A 24,059-nucleotide genomic window follows, 5' to 3' on the forward strand; every position below is an offset into this window, starting at 1 on the left:
TACTGATTAATTATTGAAGTGCCTTGGAAGACTTCACTGGAAGCTTCAGTACAGTAGAAGCTGTAATATGAGAACCTCCTCAGCCACTGTATTATCACTGGACAAATCCTGTAAAATAGCGGAACTCCCATGGATGGCGTCTCCTTCACAACTGCTTATTTTTTAGGATTTAAGTTTAAATACATAGTGAGGTTTGTGTATGTGCTACCTTGTGTATCTAGCAATGGGATCCACGACAACAGAGCTTATAAAGGGTTGAGTAAGGTAACTGGTATTCAGGGGATATCACTCAGTCTATTTCATGGTTCTGAGTTTAAATGACAAAAAGCCAATATGGATTCATTACCAAGCAGGAGAGATACCTTGATTGATGACTATCTCACAGGATATTCCAATATGGTGCATACATGGTAAGTATACATTTGTAAACTTGTCTTCAGTTCCACAGTTCTCCTTTAGTTGTTTTAAACCAATATTTCTTTTATCAGACAAATATGAGAGCAGCATGCACACAACGTGTCTATCTCTTCTAGTCGGGAAATGATATAGACTAATGACATTACTTCAACAGACAATCTTTGTTTATACTGTCAGAACCAATATAGCTACATTCTCTTTGTGTGTGTCATTCCATCACAGTTTTGTACAGATACAGGGGTAGGCACAGGTAAGACTGCATTATAATTTAGATTATAGAAAATGTCAAAATTCAGTGACTACTTGACACTGGACCGCCATGGAACGACCTAGGGCTGGGATGTGTGCCCCAAGGTACCTGACTCTCTATTACCGAACCTTGCCCGGGTACCTGACTCTCTACTACCTTGAATTGCCCTGATACCTGACTCTCTATTACCCAACCCAGTTACCTGACTCTCTATTACCTCAACCTGCCCAGATACCTGACTCTCTATAACCTCACCCTGCCCTGGTACCTGACTCTCATTACCCAACCCAGGTACCTGACTCTCTATAACCTCACCCTGCCCAGATACCTGACTCTCATTACCCAACCCATTGACCGGACTCTCTATTACCCAACCCAGGTACCTGACTCTCTATTACCCAACCCAGGTACCTGACTCTCTATTACCCAACCCAGGTACCTGACTCTCTATTACCCAACCCAGGTACCTGACTCTCTATTACCCAACCCAGGTACCTGACTCTCTATTACCCAACCCAGGTACCTGACTCTCTATTACCCAACCCAGGTACCTGACTCTCTATTACCCAACCCAGTGACCGGACTCTCTATTACCCAACCCAGTGACCGGACTCTCTATTACCCAACCCAGTGACCTGACTCTCTATTACCCAACCTTAGCCAAGCCCCAGCTGTTGATCTCTAGAGATGGGAACATAGTGTCTGATTCAGAATTGTTTTATCAGAGTTCTGGCAAAACTATTGTGATACACTTATAAACCAATCTGATCATGATGTTGATTTAAACTTTATCTTTACTAAAACATATAAAAAGAAAGAAATATGAACATTAGCAACTTGAAGTGTAACTATGGAGTTTCTTTGTTATTGTCATTAAACAATATATCATGTGACTAACCACAGGTCCAGTTAGTGCTGTTGGTACCTGTGTCCTACTCAGGATCCACCCAAGTACATGAGTTATTTGTTTAAGCCCTGGTAGGGTCACAGGGTAGCCCAACTAGGGTCACAAGATGTATGAAGGACATAGTAGCCCTACTGGGGTCACAAGATGTATGTAGGACATAGTAGCCCTACTTGGGTCACAAGATGTATGTAGGACATAGTAGCCCTACTTGGGTCACAAGATGTATGTAGGACATAGTAGCCCTACTTGGGTCACAAGATGTATGAAGGACATAGTAGCCCTACTTGGGTCACAAGATGCATTTAGGACATAGTAGCCCTACTTAGGTCACAAGATGTATGTAGGACATAGTAGCCCTACTTGGGTCACAAGATGCATGTAGGACATAGTAGCCCTACTTGGGTCACAAGATGCATGTAGGACATAGTAGCCCTACTGGGGTCACAAGATGTATGTGGGACATAGTAGCCCTACTTGGGTCACAAGATGCATGTAGGACATAGTAGCCCTACTGGGGACACAAGATGTATGTAGGACATAGTAGCCCTACTGGGGTCACAAGATGTATGTGGGACATAGTAGCCCTACTTGGGTCACAAGATGCATGTAGGACATAGTAGCATGTGATTGTTCCTGGTTTGAATGTTGACAATACTTATGAGGTGTTCTCTTCTGGCTAAGATATAAGTAGTAGCATTTTCAAAAGGGAATGAATGTTCAGTGTGAATTGATATTCTGACACTAAGCATTGTTGATGTAAAGTATGGCATAATAACATAATGTCAGTGAAACATTGCATTACTTTAGTGATTTCTTCTGTAAAGACAATTACTCATCATGTTTTCCAGTTAGTAGAAGGAAGAGTATGTTCCACAACCTTGATGCAATCCAGCTTCTCAGTGCATGTCATCGTCCAGTCTTATGACATGTGTCACTCAGAAACAGCACAGACAATGTGGCCTCACATGCACCAGATAGGTTCAGCTCACTCATGTTCATATCACTCATTCATAGTTTTGTAGTCGACCGGGGGTTATTGTGGGTAAATATATATATTTAAGAACGTAGTGAGTGGGTTAGTTTAAGGGGGAGCTGACGTAGTACCTATCTTTGTAGTCCTCGTGTAGATGCTTATGCCCACGTGGGCATAGTGGCTGGGAAGACGTGACGATGCCATGCTTCTTGCATGCTCGTTTAGGCAGAAGCCATGATTGGGAGAGCCGAGATGTAAGGAGCCTGTTCATTGGTTGTGTCCGTTTTCCTGGTCACATGGTCCGCATGTTGGCTTTATAAGCCTCCCCTGGGTAGGGAATCGTCAGTCGTCACTCACCAGTACCTGGTAAGCACGGTCGACTCCCGCGTTCTGAATCAGGATCACTCATTATTATTTTAGGGCTTTCATTGAGGTGATAGATTAAGATGTATGGGTGGGGGAAAAGTAGAGTAGTGATTGAATAGGTTTGTTTATAGACGTTTTACTTTTGGGAGTTAAGTTAGATGGGTGGTTAATAGTACAAGTTTGAAGTTATACAGTTGAATAGGTTTAAGTAGGTAGGGAAGGGGGAAAATTAACTAACTCTGTTCTTTGTGTTTTCTTTCTAACTAGAATTGATAACCCAGTCAGGAGCCTCCTAGAATGTAGAGACATAAGAATACTGCTCAGGGAGAAGAGAACACAACGCAAAATACCGTAGTATAACATCTGACCTTTTGTCAAATATATCTATAATTCTACTGTCACTGGGCGCCTTTCTACAGGCTTTAGAGGGCGCCTATTACAGTTTGAATATGTCGTTTTGTCAATAAAAAAGAAGTTTATAGATTTTTAGAATTGAATATCTTAACTTTGACAGCTATTTATTGCCCAGCCATGTGCCTAGTTACAGAAGGAAGAGAAAGGGTACAAGTAAGGATTGTCCATGTGTGATGGCTGGGAAGCATACATACATAGCATCATTGGTGACCAATGTGTTCCAGCAAATACTAGGTAGTACCTGTACCCCTAAATGAGAATCAGGTGGATACAATAGCTGACATGTTTGATTGAGTGTCAGCATACCCTGACAGCATGGACATTTGCTGATGCTATCAGCCACTGATTTGCATGGCCTGACTACAGACTGCCTGGACCGGACAATCCTGTGATTGACATCATAAGCATCAGTGTACACAATTGGGATACGATGACATGCTACAACCAAGTCAGCAAGTCTGACCACCCGATCCATTTGTCACCTCTTACGGCAAGCATGGGCTGCTGAAGACCTACTCTGAACCTGGATCCTCACGGGTCCTGATTGAAGTACTGAATCCCAACTACTTCTTGTCTTGTTTCAGGTACAGGTTATAATATACTGCAGAAACAAAGATCATGGCTGTTTCAGACATGTGCTCAGATATATTTGTACCTGCTACGAAGGCTGCATCTAAAGGAGATAATCTGTATGATATATGTATGGTGAGTGATGTCACTGGTATTCACCAGCAGATTTACCTGTATGTCAATGTTGTTAGAATCATTTGACCTTGTTAGCTACTAGACAAAACAACAGATGTACAATTCATGTAGAGACCGTGTCATGAATAATTCTGACTTTTCCTGCTGGTACATGTGATTATGGTGGACTATGGTGGACTGCACTGATGAAGTTGGTTGCTCATTATTGTTCCTGATAATTCCCTCCGAGGTCCACACATCTCTGCCATGGTGCTGGAGTGCCTGGATCACACTGGTGTAGAAAGATTCCTCCTGGTCATGTAAAAGGTCTTCCACAGCAGAAATGATGTCATAATTTGCATAGTGCTTGCCAGTCATGAATTGCAGCCATGGTGACAAGAGACTTGTACACAGGTGCATTGTCCAGTGTAGAATGACACACATAAATTCATTGATATTCTCAAGTTGCCTAATCAGATTACTGTAATATTGGAAATAAGTCTGACCTAAGCTCTGACCATGCCAGTTGATGGAACAGACTTTGCCTTCTTCGTGGAAGGAGACATTAGATGTTTCCACTGCTTTGACTGTTGTTTAGTCTCTGGCTGATATTAAGAACCTCGGACCCATGCATGGTTACAAATCACACGACAAAGTCAGCTGGATCTGCTTCCTACGAAGTACATTCTCATGACAGATGATAAGCCTTCAGCCTTTCTGGTTAGGAGTCAGACGTTTTGGAACCCAGCATGCTGAATCCCTTGTCATGCCCAGTTCATTCCTCAGAATGTTTTCAACTCTCACATGAAAGACATCTACAGCATTGGCTGTAAGAATCTTATTCAACCAGACAAATACTTATCTACATTAATATCAAGAACCCTTCCATGGCCATTTATTCAATTTAGGCTCGGATTGTTAGATCTCATGATAAATGAAGGAAGAAAAATGTCCACTGAAAAGTCGAAGAGGCCCATTATGTCATCTGTCAAATTATCCTGTACCTGCTTTTATTTCTCTTCTTTCTTCAAAAGATGATGCTGTCATATTAAAACTGGCAATATATACTGAGTCAAATTAAAAACTTCATATTTTTAAAAGTAATCCCATATATGATATACAATGGACAAATGTATCAGAGAAGGTAATTTTTAATCATTAATGTCCAAAGAAGGATTTTAATTAACAGTGGTAACCATAATTTGTTCCAAGCACCCACGGTATTCGGTAATAACATCAACAGTTTAAATCCCAAGCACGAGAATCTGATGGCACACAAGTTCAGTAGCGTGTTTTGCCTCCATGTGAGTTGACAACTGCCACACAACGCCTCCGCATGGACCTTGTGATGCTTGTGAACACATGATTGGGAAATGGGAAGACGACGCCATTGTTGTGATCTTGCAAATTCTGTGGTTGGTTCTGGAGAGTGCGCAGACTTCTGCCAAGAGCATCCCAGACATGTTCGATGGGATTGAGGTCGGGAGACCTTTATGGCCAGTCCATGACGTTGACTCCCGCATTCTGAAGGAAATTCCTTGTCAAAATCGCTGTGTGGGGTCTGGCATTGTCATGTTAGAAGATCAAACCGGGTCCATGTGCTGCCATAAAAGGCAGATTTTCTGGTGCCAGTACCTGGTCGCGGTAAGCAGCAGTGTTGAGGTTGCCACGGATGACAAGAAGCCTGAAGCGGATGAAACGTGCATTGCCACAGAAAGCACCCCACACCATGACACTTCCGCCTCGAAATCTGTCAACTGCCTGTACACAACACTGGGCGTAACGTTCATGACGGCACCTCCACACCCTCACCCTACCATCAGCAAATTGAAGATTAAATCGGGATTCATCTCTGAAGACGACTTGATTCCAATTCCTCTGAGTCCATTGTAAGTGTCGCTGTGCCCACAATTGACGTTGACGTCTGTGTAATTGAGTCAGAATCTGCCCACAGTATGGCCGTCATGCTTGAAGGTGAGCAGTTCTCAGACGTGTTCGAACTGTTTGCGCACTCAGTCTACCCCTAAACAGTTCATTTCTGGTTGATGTAGCCATCTAAAATCGGTTACGGAGGTGACGTAAGACAATCTGACGATCCTCTGCATGTGACGTCACATGTGGTCGACCAGGCCGAGGGCGAGCAGCGGTGGTACCCGTTTGCTGTAGACATGTCTTTAAATCATAAACAGTCCGTCGACTACAACCCATCATCCTTGTGACTTCAGCTTCGGACGTTCCCGTCTGCAACATGCCGATGGCACGTTTACTTTGCACATTTGAAAGGCTTGGCATGACAAATGGCAGTAAAGACTTTTGTTTTCTTGTGTTTTTCTTTTTTTGTTAATGACTGCTAAGAAGTATGGCTGAAAACACGTGCGGCATTATATGTGACCAGTTGCATGTGAAAAACCACTTTTGCCACTATAGTGCTGTGCACATTATTTTGATCGATTCACCTGCACAAAAACGGGTGTTATCTGAAGACATTACGTGGCCATTACTGTTTAAATACACAATAAGGGCCCACAATGATAACTGGTCAAAATGTTAAAACTTTAGGATTGTGAAGTTTTTAATTTGGTTCAGTATATGTTAAAAATGCAATTTCCTTCAGAAACAAATTGTTAAATATGAGTATATATCCAAATATGTAAAACTACTTATATGTAATTCTCTTGTATATGGGCTGGAGGCCTTACATGCAATAAATATCTTTGACTTTGACTTTGACACAGGCTGCTGTGACCAACTGTGATATTGTTTAAGACCACTCATTCTGTTTCAAGCATGTCAACAACAGGGCTACTCAAGTGCCTGTATTTTCTTCAACATGAACTTCTGTCCTGCAGGGCAGTATCATGCATGTGGATGGTTGTGTCGGAAGTAAGGAAATAGATCATATTTGTGTGTATACCATCCCCATAAAATACAGATGTAATTTGGGTGGTGCTTATTGGAAATAAATAATATGAGATTCTAGCTGATATTTGATGATATTTCATGACATATTCCTATTGTTACAAAACAATAGATTGACAAGCTAACTACTTTGTGGAGGTTTGCTATTTTATTAGTGAAATGACTAGTAGTTGTCTCTGGGGTTGCAATGTTACGTAAACAACTAGTCCAAGGGGAATTGTTGGCTCATTTGATTCAGCTCACAGTGTCTGCCTGTCTCTGAAATGGAAGATTTTTTTTCCATCAATTATGTTGTAGCTTTTTAATATACCTGGTATAGGCTTTCTTAGGCTTCAGATAGTTTGTTTGTTTTTATGTATATAGCACAGTGAGGTCAGTTCAGAGGTGCCGTGGTTGGTCCGGTTCACTGGCAGTATCAGTCAAGCTCCTTTAGATTGTTGAGTATTGACAGTAAAGTGCCAATATATTTTACGTAATACTTTAACACATATATTCTTCTATGTCCGTACATACTGAAAATGCATATAATACAAACAGTCATTCATGATGTATACACCTAGAAAATATACCATCAGTTTGGTCTGAGGCAAAATTGTTTGAAAACAGTGAAGCTGATCTGTTTGTTAAGAAAAGATTTGCTTTGAACATATTTTCAGGAGATTTCTGAAAACAAACAAATAGGCATTTATTCATCGTGTTCAGATGCACCTGAGGTTCTGCTATCTGGGAGGTTATAGAAAAAACATATGAGATAATATTCAGTCCCAGTCGTACTTTGCTGCAGGTCCCGACTGTTGCATTGTCGTGAGCCTGTGAGGACAACAGTCAAGATCTGTCCTGTACAGGCATGCTGTCTCAGAGAAAGTGAGATAAAGCTGCTTCATCTTGGTGACATGATCAGACTGATAACTGATGGCTAAAGTCCGCTCTCTTACTCCTCTCTTACTGCTCCCTGTAGAGCTGCTTACATGGATAACACAGGACTTCCTTGTTACAACATATAAGGTACATTATCCATTCTTGTTTAATGACATTATGTAGATGTAGTCTGGCCTTTTCCCTAACTGGGAGTGACACAGAAGCAAGGGACAACTTTCATTGTTTGAGTATTATGTTACCTTATCTATCTCATGAGGACGTCACCTGACCTGTAACAAGGCCGGCCATCATGGGGGATTGGCTGGCAGGAATGGCTGCTAGGTAGGACTAGTACTCAAATTATTAATCACAAAGGAAAACCATGTTTGGGTATGGCCAGGGGCCCCTTAGTGTCAAAGTACTGAATTGGAGTTACAATATACATGTATCTTTATGGTTGTTTGTAGTGATGCCTTGATTCACCTGTACACCGGTGTAGTGAGGTACGTCGTGCTTCACCTGTACATCGGTGCATTGTCGGCATACTTTGCACAATACGAAACTCCATACACTTAATTTGGCATTGATTCACATTTCACACCTCGTTGATTGTCAATGTTGATCTCGCAATGATATCACTAAGTAAGTACAAACTTTTTTTTAAAACTGGCCTGACTAGCATTTCCTTGCTACCTGTCATAATACAGTATGTATACGTATTGTATCGTGGCTTCTGTATGGAGATGTGTATTGTATGTGTAGCGGCCATAAAATTTCCGAGTCCCTTGATGGGATTCGATCCGCGGACCTTCTGATCAGAGTTCGGACGCCTTGTCCAAGTGACCAAAGAGGTTAACCCCGTCAGCAAGCTGACAAGGTAAGGATGTCATCTGTGGGATGACTCCATGCCCTGCTACATACTCCCCTGTCAACAGAAGGCACGTCCCGGGCCGCATAGTAGGGTACTGAGGCTTATTTTGCTCAAATTTGATATGAATGTGCTCAGCCCCACGTTGGGCGCCAATGTAGCGGCCATAAAATTTCCGAGTCCCTGGATGGGATTCGATCCGCGGACCTTCTGATCAGAGGTCGGACGCCTTGTCCACGTGACTAAAGAGGTTAACCCCGTCAGCAAGCTGACAAGGTAAGGATGTCATCTGTGGGATGACTCCACGCCCTGCTACATATACATGTATCGTGTGACACCTGTATCGTGACATCCCTAGTTGTTTATGAACTTCATTCTTGTTTCATTCAACTGGCCTGGGGTGGAGGGAGGGATGCTAACACGACTGATCTCCGCCACGACAAAATGTCACTCACTCACTCACCTCTTTTACTGGCAGCAGTTTCACTCAACATTTCAGTCCAAGCCATGTTGATATAATCTGGATCTGATGTAGGAATTATTGAATATCAACAACGTGAGCAAATGAAGTAATGTGTATGGCAGCATGCAGAGGCCAGTATGTGTTACAGTGACATATGTATGTGGATAGAGCCAGGATCAGTCCTTCATGTTACTTTTATGTGATGTGACCTTTGTGTGCATTGCTATACATATATATCTGGGTGTATGTGTGTGCATGTCATCTGCCCACACTACGTATACATGAAAGAAAACCATCAAACATACAGAGGTGCACATATGTACATTTTTTGTTTATTTATCTGAAGAGCGACACATTTTACATTGTTTTATACAGTCCATTCATGACACCCCAACATGATCAAGTCCATCAGTAGATTGGTGAACCAGGATAGAGTCAGCATTTCATAAACTATAGAAATGTAGTCAATACTTTTTCATGCTGATAAAAGGAGATTTTATTTTAGTGGTCAAGTATTCGAACAAGCAGCTCAGACATACAAATTCCTCCTTTTTAAAGTTAGGAAAACATGTCTACATGTTATTCTGCATGCTAGAAATACAATAAAATAGGAAATGTCTTCTCATTATGTTTTTCCAGTGAAACATAGAAAGTACCTTGATCTTGATGTGTGAGCCGATGTGATGGTGGGGATTATTCAACATATTTGCCCCCGCTCCAAGAGGTGAAACCTCAATGCCATGTTCTGACTCCAGGATTTTAGGCAATGTCACATACCACGTTAACAAAGAATTTCACAGATAGTTTTTTATACCGATTGTTATTTTGCGTTTCATCTTTCTATATTTGCATATGGTTTTAGCAGACAGATTTTACCAAGCTATATTTAGATGTATTTGCGGAAGATTTGTATGGAAAACTGAACTAATATCAAGGGCTTATTGACAGAGAGGGTTTTATGTTTGCTTGTGCAATTTGATGCCAGGCTTATTGTGAAGGGAATACGGAGATGTGTGTCTAATGGCTTTTACTTCTGTTGGGATATTTACCATAGTTGGAATGAGGACACCTATGGTCTTCAGTAATAAATGTGTCCAGTACCTGTGAGGACTAGTTCCCATAAGCTTGTGTCCTTTACCTTCTGTTTATAGGCAACTAGAATTGGAATCAACATTTCCAGTACTCACAGATTTAACTTAGGCCGATCTACAGTATGTGTCCCTTGCACAACCCTGCATGTGTGTGGGAGGCATTTCATGCCATGTATTGTGTCAATGTGTTGTCTGATGTCAGGGGGCGTAGCGAAGAATCATAGACTGAAGTCAAATCATCAGAAATACAGTGTTACATATCAAATAAAAAGTTAAAAAATTCCCATTGAACTACAAGTTGTTTATAGTGCTAATGGCAAAAGTGAGTTGTAGTAGCATTGCACTATTCTTCAAGCTATGGTGTCCCTGCATTGTTGCTGAGAAGAGATAGGGGTGTGGCCAGGGCCCGGATATACAGGGGGCATCGTCTGAACCTACTTGTAGTATCATTAATGCTGTGAAACTAGTGTTTTGGAATATCTCAGGGTTGCTCTCAAAGTTATCAGACTGTGAGTGTCTATCATTTTTAAAAACATTTGACATAATTGGTTTGACAGAGACATGGACCCAGAAACTAAATTTTGATGATACGTTCTGCGAATACACCGACTTTATTAAGACAGCAGACAAGATAGCAAATTTTGGAAGACCTTCAGGTGGAATTTGTGTCTTCGTAAAAAAGCATCTTTTAGCTTATGTTAAAAACTCATGGATCACAGCAAATGGTGTATATCTATTACTAGACAGGTCACTGTTTGGACTTGAAAAACACGTGTTATACTGCTGTGTGTATATTCACCCAGAATGATCTACATGGTACGACAGTAATGTTGGATCTAAAAACGGTATATTGCTATTTCAGGATGAACTGCTTGACATCCAAGGTGATGTTGGTGACGTTTCGTGCATTTTAGGGGGTGACTTTAATGCAAGAACTGGCAAAGAGCCAGATTATGTAGAGGATGATATACTTGAATATCTCCATGGCCAGGATACTTCATACTGGGACTTCCTCTTAGACAGGTTTAATCTGTGTAGATATTCAAACGATACTATTCTTAATAACTTTGGAAAATGTTTTATCAATTTATGTGCTGTTTTAAATGTACACATTATGAATGGCCACTGTGGAAGTGATTCCGAGAAAGGTGATTTTACATTTGTTGGCAATGCTGGAGCAAGTGTTATCGATTACATTATAAGCACCATAGATATATTTGACTTGTGCCAAAATTTTGATATTGAGTCACGCCACGAATCACAGCACCTGCCTATCACAATGTCATTACGAGCGCTTCATTCAGGTGGAAAAACATCATTTGAAAACGCCTACCATAGTCATTCAATGTTTAAGTGGGATAACAGCAAAGCAGATATTTTCCAAGAACGACTGTTATCAGACACCTTTGCATGCCTCCTAAGAGAAGCTATTGATTCTGTTTTTACAAACATTGATGAAAGTGTATCGTTATTTACAGAAGCTATTACATATGCAGGGAATGTAATGAAAAGGGAAGTAACCCCTAACAGAGAAAGTAAACAGTGGTTTGACTGGGAATGTGAGTTGTTAAAAAAGGAAAGATGCACACTTTTAAACCATTTCAGAAAATTAAAGGATAAAGACTCACTTGCTAAGTACACTGATTCGAAAAATAAGTATAAAGCTACTTGCAGAAAAAAGAAACAAAATTTCATGGATAGAAGCAGAGAAAAACTAGAAGAAAGTATCAGCTCATCAAAACAGTTTTGGACGACCTTGAAAAACATCAGCAAAAAGAAGGAAACTAAAAGTAACATCGAAATGCATGAGTGGTTTAATTACTTCAAAAATCTTTTCAGCGGTGATGATTCCACAAACAACTTCCAGTTGAACTCTTTTGATAATGATGAAACCAATTTTGCAACGGAAATTTTAGATTACCCAATCTCAAAAGAAGAAATTAAATCTGTTATTCAAAATCTGAAAAACTTGAAAAGCCCGGGATTTGATAAACTTATAACAGAATTCTTTAAATACTCTCTTGATAATACCCTGTCGTATTTGGAAATATTATTCAATACAATAATGGATACCTCTTACTTTCCAAAAGGTTGGACACTTGGAACTATCGTTCCAATTCACAAAAAAGGCTCAGTGACTGATGTTGAAAACTATAGGGGGATTACACTTACCAGTATATTCAGTAAGATATTTCTTAGCATTATTAATAAACGCTTGGTATTGTGGTCGGAAGCACTTGATAAGATTGAGGAAGAGCAAGCAGGTTTTCGACAAGGTTACTCAACCACTGATAATATGTTTATTCTCCAGGCTCTTATAGATAGGTATATTCAACGTAAACATGGAAAATTGTATGCTATATTTGTAGATTATTCGAAAGCATTCGATTCAGTCTGTAGAGATAAGTTATGGTATCTATTTAATTCACATGGTGTCAGTAATAAAATGGGTAAATTGTTATGTGGTATTTATAAGGAAGTTAAATCATGTGTTAAACAAAACGGCATGTATTCAGATTCTTTTATATGTCATACTGGTGTACGCCAAGGATGTGTATTAAGCCCTTTTTTGTTCTGTTTTTTTATTAATGAGCTTGCAGCCCAAATCAAAAGAAATTATGATGATGGTATACAATTACATCCTAAACTTATAAAAATATTTATGTTACTATTTGCAGATGATATAATCATGTTCTCGAGTACTGTGAAAGGTTTACAAACTTTGATAAATCAGCTAGAATTGTACTGTGATACGTGGAAACTTAATGCTAATCTAGATAAGACAAAAATTGTTGTATTTAGCAAAGGAAATACGCTGTCAAAAAACGAAAAGTGGTACTTTCGGGGACAATTACTTCAAACTGAAACCTCATATAAATATCTTGGTGTAATATTTTCAAGTAAATTATCATGGAACCGACATATATGTAATGCAGCAATCCAAGCTAAAAAGATGCTATTGGGCATTTTACAAACGTTTGAACATTTTAGCGAGTGTGCTTATAAATCTTTTTTCAAAATCTTTGACACAAAAATAGCTCCTATTCTTTCCTATGGTTCAGAAATATGGGGTTTTGCAGAGGCTAAAGAAATTGAATCTGTACATTTATACGCATGCAAAAGATTTCTTGGTGTTAAACATAGTACGTCTAACGTAATGGTTTATGGTGAATGTGGTCGCATGCCCTTGTATATATATCACTACTTAAAAATCATAAGATACTGGTTAAAATTACTAAAAATGCCAGTAAGTAGATTGCCAAAAAAATGTTATAATATGATGCTATTGTATGAAAAGAATGGAGATCAAAATTGGGCATACAATGTTAACTGTCTACTGTATAAATGTGGGTATGGTTACATCTGGGAAAACCAATGTTTCTTAGAGAATCATGCCATGTTCATATCGAAAATAAGGCAGATGCTTTTTGACATGTACTTTCAAACATGGAGATCTACTGTAGATGTTTCTAGCAAATGTGAATATTATAGATATTTTAAAATGCAAATATGCGCAGAAAAATATTTAACTGATGTAAATATAAGAAAGTGCAGAATATCATTAACACAATTTAGATGCAGCTCACACAGGTTAATGGTTGAAGTTGGCAGGCACTACAAAATACCCAAATGTTTAAGATTATGTAAACAATGTTCTTTAAATGTTGTCGAAGATGAATTTCATTTTCTACTTGTATGTTGTAAATATGACAATTTAAGGAAAAAATATATTGAACAGAAATACTATGTACATCCAAATAAATACAAGTTTATCTCTTTAATTTCACATGTGAGCAAAACGGCTATACAAAATCTCTCTCTCTTTATATATCATGCCATGTTATTAAGAAATGAATCCTTGTAACATTCCTAACCGCTTCCACATTGTCATGTATTCTGTACTATGGGCCTGTGGCCTTACAGTTATATATGAATAAACTGATTGTTGCTGTATCAATGATGTGGTTGCAATACTTAACTTGTAAAATACTACAAATTTCACTTTCATGTGAAATGTAACACAGTGAGTGAAATGTGTTTGATTTACTGTACATGGAAGCTCAATTGGCAAGAAGCTGAGGTTCAAGACATTATGTAGATTCATTATCACTGGGTGTTTACAATATCCTACACATGATGTAACTGGACATGGGTATCCTAGGTAAGGTTCAGCCTGACACCAGGTGAACTATAGCAAAACCTGGCTTCAGTCAAACATTCCATGGACCTTTAACGTGTTGACAATGTTGGTGAAACCCACCCCCTGGTGCTGTGTCAACAAACCTGCAGTCTGGCCCTACTGGACAAAGCTGACCAATAGCTTCGCCGGTAGGACAACATGACAAACGCTTACTGTGTTTACATTTGAAGCTGTCGCGTAGCTGTACCCCAAACCTTTAAAGCTTGCGACAGGTTGACAAAATGTTGGTAACTGAATTACTAGTGTTCGACTGTGTTTGCTGGATTGGGAGGAAGCTACAGTTGGGATTTTGAGCAAGTGCTGTGAACTGGCATACTACACAGATCTTGTACTACACAGATCTTGTAATATTCAGATCTTGTACTACACAGATCTTGTAATACTCAGATCTTGTACTACACAGATCTTGTACTACACAGATCTTGTTCTACACAGATTTTGTACTACTCAGATCTTGTACTACACAGATCTTGTACTACACAGATCTTGTATTACACACATCTTGTACTACACACATCTTGTACTACACACATCTTGTACTACACAGATCTTGTACTACACACATCTTGTACTACACAGATCTTGTACTACACACATCTTGTACTACTCAGATCTTGTACTACACAGATCTTGTACTACACACATCTTGTACTACACACATCGTGTACTACACAGATCTTGTACTACTCAGATCTTGTACTACACAGATCTTGTACTACACACATCTTGTACTACACAGAACTTGTACTACACACATCGTGTACTACACAGATCTTGTACTACACACATCTTGTACTACACACATCTTGTACTACAAAGATCTTGTACTACACAGATCTTGTACTACACAGATCTTGTAATACTCAGATCTTGTACTACACACATCTTGTACTACACACATCTTGTACTACACAGATCTTGTACTACACACATCTTGTACTACACACATCTTGTACTACACAGATCTTGTACTACACACATCTTGTACTACACAGATCTTGTAATACACAGATCTTGTACTACACACATCTTGTACTACACACATCTTGTACTACACAGATCTTGTACTACACACATCTTGTACTACACACATCTTGTACTACACAGATCTTGTATTACACAGATCTTGTACTACACACATCTTGTACTACACACATCTTGTACTACACACATCTTGTACTACACAGATCTTGTACTACACAGAACTTGTACTACACACATCTTGTACTACACACATCTTGTACTACACACATCTTGTACTACACAGATCTTGTACTACACACATCTTGTACTACACAGATCTTGTACTACACACATCTTGTACTACACACATCTTGTACTACACACATCTTGTACTACACACATCTTGTACTACACAGATCTTGAACTACACACATCTTGTACTACAAAGATCTTGTACTACACAGATCTTGTACTACACAGATCTTGTAATACTCAGATCTTGTAATACACAGATCTTGTATTACACAGATCTTGTACTACACACATCTTGTACTACACAGATCTTGTACTACACACATCTTGTACTACACACATCTTGTACTACACAGATCTTGTACTACACACATCTTGTACTACACACATCTTGTACTACACACATCTTGTACTACACAGATCTTGTACTACACACATCGTGTACTACACAGATCTTGTACTACACACATCTTGTACTACACACATCTTGTACTACACACATCTTGTACTACACAGATCTTGTACTACTCAGATCTTGTACTACACAGATCTTGTACTACACAGATCTTGTACTACACACATCTTGTACTACACACATCTTGTACTACACACATCGTGTACTACACAGATCTTGTACTACACAGATCTTGTACTACACAGATCTTGTAATACACAGAACTTGTACTACACAGATCTTGTACTACACACATCTTGTACTACACAGATCTTGTACTACACACATCTTGTACTACACACATCTTGTACTACACACATCGTGTACTACACAGATCTTGTACTACACAGATCTTGTACTACACAGATCTTGTAATACACAGAACTTGTACTACACACATCTTGTACTACACACATCTTGTACTACACAGATCTTGTACTACACAGATCTTGTAACACTCAGATCTTGTAATACACAGATCTTGTACTACACACATCTTGTACTACACACATCTTGTACTACACAGATCTTGTACTACACACATCTTGTACTACACACATCTTGTACTACACACATCTTGTACTACACAGATCTTGTACTACACACATCTTGTACTACACACATCTTGTACTACACAGATCTTGTACTACTCAGATCTTTTACTACACAGATCTTGTACTACACACATCTTGTACTACACACATCTTGTACTACACACATCTTGTACTACACAGATCTTGTACTACACACATCTTGTACTACACACATCTTGTACTACACAGATCTTGTACTACACACATCTTGTACTACACACATCTTGTACTACACACATCGTGTACTACACAGATCTTGTACTACACAGATCTTGTACTACTCAGATCTTGTAATACACAGATCTTGTACTACACACATCTTGTACTACACACATATTGTACTACACAGATCTTGTACTACACAGATCTTGTACTACACAGATCTTGTAATACTCAGATCTTGTAATACACAGATCTTGTACTACACACATCTTGTACTACACACATGTTGTAATACACAGATCTTGTACTACACACATCTTGTACTACACACATTTTGTACTACACAGATCTTGTACTACTCAGATCTTGTACTACTCAGATCTTGTACTACTCAGATCTTGTAATACACAGAACTTGTAATACACAGATCTTGTACTACACACATCTTGTACTACACAGATCTTGTACTACAAAGATCTTGTACTACACAGATCTTGTACTACACAGATCTTGTACTACACAGATCTTGTACTACTCAGATCTTGTACTACACACATCTTGTACTACACACATCTTGTACTACACAGATCTTGTACTACTCAGATCTTGTACTACACACATCTTGTACTACACACATCTTGTACTACACAGATCTTGTACTACTCAGATCTTGTACTACACACATCTTGTACTACACACATCTTGTACTACACACATCTTGTACTACTCAGATCTTGTACTACACACATCTTGTACTACACACATCTTGTACTACACAGATCTTGTACTACTCAGATCTTGTACTACACACATCTTGTACTACACGGATCTTGTATTACACAGAACTTGTACTACACACATCTTGTACTACACAGAACTTGTACTACACACATCTTGTACTACACACATCTTGTACTACACACATCTTGTACTACACAGATCTTGTACTACTCAGATCTTGTACTACACACATCTTGTACTACACAGATCTTGTATTACACAGAACTTGTACTACACACATCTTGTACTACACAGATCTTGTACTACTCAGATCTTGTACTACTCAGATCTTGTACTACTCAGATCTTGTACTACACAGATCTTGTACTACACAGATCTTGTACTACTCAGATCTTGTACTACTCAGATCTTGTTGTACTATGTAGATCTTGTACTATTCAGATCTTCTTTGATGGGCATTTAGAAGTTGGAGTACTAAGTAAGGATAAGAATTTAATGGATGAACAACTTCTTTATTACAATTAAGTAGATCTTGTTGTACTATGTAGATCTTTTTGTGCTATGAAGATCTTGTTGCTGTGTTTTGATCTTGTATACTATGGGAAGCACATTTTGGTGTGATCCTAACACATATAAATATAGACCCATGAAGGTCCAGGGTAGAATAAGTCTTCAGCAACCCATGCTTGTCGTAAGAGGCGACTAAAGGGATCAAGTGGTCAGGCTCACTGACTTGGTTGATGCATGTAATCGTATGCCAAATGTGTGGATTGATGCCCATGATGTCAATCACTTGATTGTCTGGTCATGACTCAATTATTTTCAGATTGCCATCATATAGCTGGAATATTGCTAAATGCAGTGTTCAACAACAAACAAACAAAACTCCTAACAATATATGGCTGTAATACTGCTGATGTGATGTTCATCTCACACAAACCTGGGTGGCACACTGTATCATTGCTGAAAGCAGAATATTACTTCCCTCCCTCCGAGCAATTGGTGAATTAATAGGTTGAATTCTTCCTGTGGGTACTGGGGCAGTGGGGTAGCCCAGTGGTTAAAGCGTTCGCTTGTCACACCGAAGACCTGGGTATGATTCCCCACATGGGTGCAATGTGTGAAGCTGTTTTCTGGTGTCACTTGCCATGATATTGCTGGAATAGTGCAAGAAGCAGCACCATACTCACCCACTCACTCACTCCTGTTGGTACTTGGTGTGTAAAACCAAGGTGTGTCCTAACTCTGTGTGGGTGGATACATACAACCTGGCTCCTCCATCCTCCACTCCTGCAGGCCTCTAGACTTACCTACCCTCAAGCTTCACCTCTATAGTATGCTCTCCCTTGCCAGTTATTTGTCATATTTGTTCTTTTTGTAAAGAAATAGGTTATGTTTGAACAGTCAAAAGTATGTGCATGGTGGATGGACTGGTTTTAGAAACTTAATATATGCTCTAACAATAGGCATGAAGCACACGAGTAATGCCTGTTTGTGCCCATGATTTAGAATGCAGGTGTTATGTTCTGTTCAGGGTTGATACTGTAGGAATGGGGGAATTTACCCTCACAAGGGAAAAGAATTGATTAAACAAAATAAGAATACTTCAGATAGAAGGAAACCTTGTCAATTGTGTTGATGAGGTTTATTGGTATCTGTATATGCAAAGTCTACCTTTCATACTTATATATCCCAGAAGGTTCTTGGTTTGTCCACAACAATAACTTTCTTTTTTATGGATGAAAGCATGCCATCAGTTCAGTTCACAGGCATACAAAATAACAATTGCTGTTTCATTGAAGGTGCACAGATTGCTTTTAATAATTTTGATTGAATAGGTTTAGAAACCTTTAGATTTGCTTTTAATAATTTCTATTGCTGTTTTGTTGTAGGTGTACAGACTGCTTTTACTAATTTCTATTGCATAGGTTTAGAAACCTTGAGTCAACACTGAACATATTTTTGCATCAACTTTGATGCAGTCTTATTGTCCTCAGATGTAAACTACTGTCCTACACTCCGATGCAACAATCCTGAGAGTGATTCCCTGCATGTGGTACAGAAGATAAATCCCTTGACAGAGGTGTACAACCTTACCCAGTCATTGCGGTCTTTGGTTTTATTTCTGTTTTTACGTTTTTAAATATTTGAATGTGTGTTTTGTATAACACTGTGAATTCCAAACCCTGAAAGGTGTTGAGGAAGCCAAGTGGTAATTGTACTGACTTGTCAGACACAGCGTCTAGGTTTGATTCCAAACAGCTGTGAAGCACATACTTGGTGTGCCAAGCAGCATGTGACAAGGTGCAAGCAAAGACCAGTCAACAGTCCGATAAGTAATTCTAGCAATGTACAGTCACTGAAAGCTATTTCTTAAAATAATTAACAACTGTTTTGTATTTTAAGACAGTATCAGGTTATTTACTGCCAATGGGACGTATGAAGGTCCAGGCAGAGACTAGGTTTTTAGCAACCATGCTTGTCGTACGAGGCGGCTAACAGGGTCAGATGGTCAGGTTCACTGACTTGGTTGATGCCTGTCATCATATCCCAATAGCATGGATCGATGCTCATGATATCAATCACTGGATTGTCTGGTCCAAATTCAATTATTTACAGACCACCGTCATATAGCTGGAACATTACTGAGTGTGACGTTAAACAACAAACAAGCACACAATTCACTGCAAATGGCTATTCATGCATTTTAAGTTTGTCCCTCTTTTAGACAAAATGTCATACCTAATTGTTAAATTAAAACCTACAAAATGTATCCCAGAAGGGTAAAGGTTTAACCTCCCCATGTGTAACACAGGAGTACATGAAGGAGTAGCCTTCCCTGTCTGTATGTTTGCCTATCAGCCTCAATGTTTGTCATAGTCTTTACCAGCCCACTGCTTGAAAACTTCGTACAGTCCAACCCAACTCGTAAGTTCCCATTTTGACAGTTCTGTGCCGGGCAGAGTACTTCCAAATTTGTTGAACGTGTGACTTTGAATATTCTTATTTACACTTGCTCTTTGTCATAAATAACATTTATTTTATCTGTGTTTAATGTTCTGATTCAATTATGCCTAGACATATTTGAACTATTTTAAGTCCACAATTTCTATGTTAAGTTTACCTATGCTTTCGAAGAATTGTGTTTGGATGCTTGTTGACTTAAAATAGATGATAGATGGGTTTGTAACAGGAAAATGTTTGCTTTTTAGGAAGTCATTCTGAAAGTTTCTTCTGTATACATCTCTCAACATGATTCGTTGTTCAGAGTCTGAGGTTTGGTTTTATTGAATATACTTTATCTGAAATAGCCATAGGACTCAGGTACAAATGATTAGTATATATCTGTTTTTTCCCATCATGCTTCATACTTATGTGTGAAACTTCTACGCAGCATTCCCAGCTTAATGAAGTCCAAGGGGACTTTATCCATGAGTTTACAGATTCCAGTGTTGCTAAAAAACAGAAGGGTGAGGGGAAAACTAAAACTCATAATCATTTCTTCCATCAAAAGCCAACTTCTGTGTTGACCCCAACGTTTGCATGCCATGGGATACCCTGCAATACATTAGATTTCAATAAACAAGCTGAAATTACACTGCACATATATCCAGAATAATTATTGATAAACAAATAATATGAAATGTCATTTTTATTTTGTCTTTGTACAGCTACACCCACATGGTTATTTGCGCCATCATATGTAAGGATCTGACTTGATGGACTTCATTAGGAAGTTTACATTTATTGTGCAAACAGCTCAGGTGTGATCGTGTGACAATAATGTTTTACAAACAAATCTGTCTCATCATACAGAACTCACATTACACAGTTTGATACCTACTCATACTTTCAAAGTGAGACTGCGTTTTATCTACTACTGCTGCTGCTACCACTACTACTACTACTACTACTGCTACTACTATAATTTGCCACTTATTACTCTGCCATGTCTGTAGTGTGTATGTGATTAGAACATAGTACATCAGTTGTTATTTTCTCCTAACCAGTGGTCTGTGATGACCTGCTGGCGCATGAAATCAGCCTTCTGTTACCTCACTGTGTTTACATATGTCAGCTGAAATGTTGGATCATACATAAATACAAATTCAAGTTGATTTGACTGCTACATACGTTAACATTCCTGCAGCATAGGGAGTGAAGTGACTGCTGGAGGGGTGGTACAGCTGACCACGTTGTGGTGAGTCATGGATGGAGATGCTGAATATAGGCTTGTTGATGTTTTTCAGTATTTCACAAATAATTGTGATTAAATCAATTTTATAATTTGGTCATCTTGTAATATTATTAGTTATGGTGTCTTTAGTGGCCGTATACAGTGTCATATCAGGTTAGCAGAAGAATATTTGTTGTGAGCCGAGCCCAATATTTTTCGGCTAACCTAATATGACACCTTATACGGCCACTAAAGACACCATTATAACAAATTTATTATGCCGAAATGTTTACACTATTTGGTTTCTTTATCGCACATGTCATGTCAAAACATACAACCAGTACAAATGACAGGACCAGTGCATATGTTTCCGATACAACGCATTAATGTAAACATATATACGTTAGCTATGGAATATGTAATGCACTAAATGTGAATGTTTAAACAAGTATTATAGCTAAAATGGATAGAATTTTCATGAAAACGCCCGCATGTTAACAGAAATCTGTGGACAACTGTAACTTGATAGCAGACTGCTTTTCCCCCAACAACAGGCTGCTCAACAATCTATTCTATTGCTATATGTGACGTCCTTGGCGTCATGATTCTTGTTTGTGACATCATCCATTTTTCTCCATACGTTTTATTAATAAAGTAGCGAACGGGGTTTCTTTAAACAGGATGGCTTTGCGCATCACAATTAATGATATTAAAACACAAACCAGTGTCGAATAACAAATTTCTGTACCCCAATTTTCATGTGAAATATGTGAAGCAGGTGTTGCAAAATCCAAAATGGCTGCTACTGAGGGTATACGGTCTAATAATAATTAGGTCAGTAACATCCATCTTGGATTTTTACTGATGTATACAGGCTCATGTGGGGTGAGTAGTTCTGCTCTCTGATTGGTCAGTCTCACTTTGAGGCATAATAAGATAAAATATAAAGATCTATTGACTTGCAGCTTTCATATCAAAGTGGATATGTTTATATGTTAAAGCTGATAATTAGTGTCGAACTATAGAAGTTGTTTTGTCAGAACTTACTTTAAATGCTGTTTATAGACTTCTAAGGAAACCATGTGACATGCTTTCTTAATAAAGTGATTAAGACCTCTTCAAAAAAACTTTTCAATGGATTAATCATTTCATTTGACAAATTGAACTGTTTACATCCATGAATATCAGCCCACAGTGTCCAATACTACAAGAAATAAATCTATATAGGCTCAAAGTATTCGCTGGAACACTGATGGTCCTGTACAGATTATGATCTTTTCCCATTCCGTTTCGTTCTCTCCTCGTGGCTTCACAAGGCAGTAAGGATGCCTGGGCTGCCTCACTGGGGCTGACTGCTACAACGGTGCATGACACAATGGTCCTCACTCACCCAAGTGTCTGGTGTATGTGTATGTGTGGCACAGCATGAGCAAAACATGCATTGCTACCCAACTCTTCTTTTTTTGTTTATATTTCAATTGAGTAGACATATATCTGTAACATAAGTACATGAGGTATACAAGTGTAGCACTTTATAGGATCCTAAAACATTATCAAGATATGTGTAATATACATATATTGGATAGACTGATAAATTATAATAGTAGGCAGATAATTCTTTCTGCTTTCTGTCATATATAATTATACTACTATTTTTTCATTACAAAATTTTTTACATACATTTGCTACAACTTGTATGTCCCTCTGAAAAGGCTTACTGTTACAAAGGATGAACCAAACATAACTATAAAAAGGTATCTTCTATTCCCAGTGTTCCTTCTTTGAAGGGTCATTATTCATTGATTCTTACAAGTAAGTGTTGATTATAGAAACGCATCAGCTACACTGAGTGACCCTGCCTCCTGCCGCAATGATGATCATTAGGAAAGCACCATGTTCATTAAAAGCTGTCCACAATATGTCAACAGTCTCCCAGTGGCTGAGCAGAGCTCTCTGTGAGCCACGAGAATCCCTCCTGTCTTGGTTGGGCTGTACACGAACAGGTAACATCGGTGATTTAGGAACTGCTAGCTCATAGCTGGGTCACTAACTTCAACAGTGGGTAGTGACAAAAACATAGGTTTTTGGCTGGAGAGAAATGACTTTTGGAGTACATACACATTGGAGGGGGTCAGTCTAGTCAGAAGGTAAGGACATGTTGATAAAATATCACGTTTGATGTTTAGCGTTTAGTTTGAGGCTTATTTTGTTAAGATATTATAGTGGCGAAATGTAGCCAGCTCACTCATGTCAACAAACACTGTTTCAACTTGAATGCTTTCCCTCGTCAATGTAGAGCTGTCGAC

The 24,059-nt window shown here is 38.8% G+C and overlaps 1 protein-coding gene across 3 annotated transcripts in view; it reads left to right on the forward strand.

Annotated features, from left to right (window-relative positions):
* Positions 1-397: 397 nt before the first annotated feature.
* Positions 398-24,059, forward strand: part of LOC139470371 (cordon-bleu protein-like 1) — a 109,934-nt gene continuing 86,272 nt past the window's right edge. The window contains exon 1 of one of the 3 annotated variants that reach the window (XM_071252774.1): positions 398-410. The gene's annotated coding sequence lies outside the window, so the exon portion shown is untranslated. Of the gene's footprint in view, positions 411-7,878; positions 7,936-23,833; positions 23,901-24,059 lie in introns of those variants that run through there. The other 2 variants (XM_071252773.1, XM_071252772.1) reach the window with 2 other exon arrangements.

The sequence above is a fragment of the Haliotis cracherodii genome, unplaced genomic scaffold (assembly GCF_022045235.1).
Source record: "Haliotis cracherodii isolate W230 unplaced genomic scaffold, xgHalCrac1.p SCAF_20, whole genome shotgun sequence".
Lineage (NCBI taxonomy): Eukaryota > Metazoa > Mollusca > Gastropoda > Lepetellida > Haliotidae > Haliotis > Haliotis cracherodii.